Raw genomic sequence first — 3,649 nt, 5'->3', positions numbered from 1 at the left:
AGAAGAAGAAGAAGAAGAAGAAGAAGAAGAAGAAGAAGAAGAAGAAGAAGAAGAAGAAATTGCATAGGACTGGCTTTTCTGCTTGGATTAATTAATATTTTAACTCCTTTTCCTATTGACCCTTCTTTACACACATTCACATACTCCTCCCCCCATATCCCCTCATATATAGACAGTGTAGGCATATCAGATGCCTTAGTCATCGAAGGAGGGCAGAAATAAGCCTTTGGGGAGAACAGCAAGGCTACTTTTCTGGATCCATGCTGCACAGAACACTGCAACTCGTTCTTCTCATCATTCCGTTATTTCACTCATTTAGTCAACAAACATTTGCTTAGCACTTACTCTGCACCAGACCCTGGGCTAGGTTCCAGGGCAAGATAGGCATCATCTGGCCCTCACGGTGCTTGAATCTAGCAGAGAAGACAGACCTTATGATGAACTCAAAGAGCTGCAAAATTATAACTATGACATAGGCCATGAGAGTGTCATTTAATAGGATCAGCTGGCCTATCTGGGAAGGGCAAGCAAACAGCAGTACACAGCCCAGGAGCCCTTATTTCTTATTTATAGCACTTCCTGTGTGATTGTACCCCAGGGCTTGCCACTCATATGAAAGACCATTCAAATGATGCCTCCCACCGAAATTGTGCAATGCAGAAGCCTGAGAAAGACTTCTGGCAGAAGGCATCCTGGGCTGAGCCCAACAGAATGAGTAGGAGTCAACCAGAAGGAGAAGAGAATATTCCAGCATGTGTCATGGCCCTGAGGCAGGAAGAAGCAAGGTGCCTTATATGACCAGAAGGAAGACTGCCATTGCTGAATCATAGAACGCCAGAGACAGGACTAGGGCAATGAGACTGAAGGGGACACAGGTACCATACAATGTGGGGTTTTGCTAGTCATGCAGAGGATCTGAGTCTTACCCTGCAAGTGGAGGGAAGGTGGACAGGGTCTTTCATCTCAAAGCCCAGCTTCCCAAGAACTTTCCCATTAGGGGCACCCATTCATAACACTGACCCAGTTGGGATGGGCCTGACCTTCCATTTCCCTTCTGTCTCCTGACCTATAAAGCCCCTTCCTTGAGCCAGAACCAAGCCTCAAGATCTGCCCCCACCTAATAAGCACACCTGGTCATTAGGGGTACACGGGTCCCCCTAGCTCCAACTCCACTTCTGGAAACTCCCTGAGTTGTGTCATTCAGCAAACACAGATGACATTTGTTGGAGGAATTCTTTTCTGGGAATTAAAGCAAATCCAGAGTGAGAGAGAGCATTGTTCCAAATAAAGATGGGAACGACTGAACCTGTCTTCTGGACAAAGCTCCCCAGATTCCTGAGCTGCTCTTCAACCTTCTACCATCCTGGCTCCACCACCCCTGGGAAGCCCAGAGTTTCGCCCCCACCACTCCATCAGGGACTCCCAGAATCAGCAATAATACTCCTGAAGCAGCCCAGCCAAAACCAAGGACAGGGGCATGTTTCCTCCATGTACTGATTCACCCCCCGTAGCACAGCCTCAGAGCAGCATGTTGGTAATTTGTGTTGAATCTGATCAGCTTAGCCTTCTGAATTTCTTGAAAGCTGGGCTTTCTCTGAGCCAGTGGTTCTCAAATTTTTGAGTGTTAGCCCCTCCAGAGGGTTCTACTTTCCTTTAGGAGAACCCAGAAGTAAATGTGTCAGATCATTTCACAAGGTTTATGGGCTCCCTCAACCCATCTGTGGATTCCCTCCTCCTGAGTAGCTTCGGATGACACCCTGCCCTAAGCCTCCACTTGCAATGCCAGAGCAGGCTTTGGACACCTGGAAACCCTCTAAGACAGCTTCTCCCACCCTATTCCTGAGACAGAAGGTTCTTTTCTTCTCTCTTCTCACTTCCTAGAACCCAGACCTATGTTTTCAAGTCTACAAACAGAGATTCCAATGGATGAATCTAAGGAAAATACCAACTGTGAAAATCCCAGAAGTATCCCCAAAGCAAATCTTTGCTACATCTCTGGCCTTTGCCCAAACCAACATGAAAATTTTTCTGTAGGATTTTAATATGGACTGTGCAAGAAAAAAAAGAAAAAGGAGGGAGAACTTTGGGAAATAGGTTTGGAAAACAGTGGATTTAACAAAGTTAATTCTGTTTTCTTTGTTCAGTACTTCTCAGAGCCTTTCATATGTTAATGTGTTACCTGGGCCTATTTGACCACAGAACCCTTTTCACAGAGCTTCTCAGTGGTACACAGAAGTAACTTCTGTATTGCCATCCCAAGCCCTTTCCAATACCAGCACAGAGTTAAGTAACTCCTCAAAAGGGCCCCTACTCTCCCTCTGGGGAGCTGGGAGCAGAGATTTGAAACAAATGCATTGGTTGAGGGAAAGCAGTGATTTTCATCCTTGGCTACATATCAGAATTGCCTGAGGAGCTTTAAAAAACATACTTCTGCCCCAACTCTACCTCCAGAAAGTCTAGGTCTTTTGTCTGGGGTGCGTTATTTTTTTTTTTTTCAAACTGTCCTCCAGGTGATTAAAATATGTAGCTAGGGGTAAGAATGTATTCAGTTTCTTAATTGGTTTTTACTAGGTTCAGCTATAAGCCAAGAAGTTAAGGTGAGATAAGATAACTTAAATAAGAGTTTATTTCTCCCTCACATAAAAGTTTAGAGATAAGTAATCTAGGGTTGGTATGGTGGTTCTGCTCCATAAAACCCTCACACACTAAAGCTCCTGCCATCTCACTGCTATACCATCTCTAGAGTGTGGTCACATCCTAATGGCTCAATGTGGCAGCTAGAGCTCCAGCCATCACCTCTATGTCTCCCAGGCAGCAAGAAAGAAAGAAAAAAGAAGGAGCAATGAGTGTGTGCCCACTTCCTTAATGATGGTGCTCCTACACTGACAAATGGCACTTCCACTTCTATCACTTTGACTAGAACTTTGTCACATGGTCACACCTATCCACAAAGAAGGCTGGGAAATATGATCTTTATTTGGTTGGCCACATGCCCAGAGGAAAATCAGATGTTCTATAGAAGACAGAAAAATACATCTTAGAGGACAACCTGTTACCTCTGCCATGAGATACAAGAAGTTTAATTAGTACTTTAGTTTAATTAAGCATCCTCTCTGGCTATGCATGGGTGGCCACAAAGTGGCTAGTCTAGTCCTAGAGTGGCAGAGGAAAGGATTCATTTGGCAAGAAGGATCATCCAGGGAAAAGTCTTTCCTGGGACCCTGGTTTCACAAATGGACAAAATGCACCCCGATAGAGGCTGTGTGACATCTCAGAAGCAGCAGAACTGGGATTCAAACTCCGGGCTGTCTGGATATGACATCTGATATCTTGGTTGCCTGACAGAGGGAAGGGAAGTATGACAACTTTTGCCTAGAGCAAAGAGCCACCCAGACACGTACAACCCATAGCCCCCAAAGGCCTTCCTTTAGTGTGAAGATGTAGCTGCTGTGTGGTTTTCTAGAGCAGGGGCTCTGGAAAGGACCTCTAGGGGCTGAGTGACCCCCCAGCATCTATCCTGCTCGGTTAAGGCTTTGCCTTCTGCAGGTCTCTGGGAATGACATCAAGTGGCCAACACCTGTACTACTCAGACCATGGCAGCTTCTTCACCTTCTTCCTTGATAGGGAAGGGAGTGGGGAGGGGAGGGCT

This window comes from Canis lupus, chromosome 28 (assembly GCF_011100685.1).
Source record: "Canis lupus familiaris isolate Mischka breed German Shepherd chromosome 28, alternate assembly UU_Cfam_GSD_1.0, whole genome shotgun sequence".
NCBI lineage: Eukaryota > Metazoa > Chordata > Mammalia > Carnivora > Canidae > Canis > Canis lupus.
The sequence above is the reverse complement of the archived record's forward strand: the minus strand, read 5'-3'. Positions refer to the sequence as shown.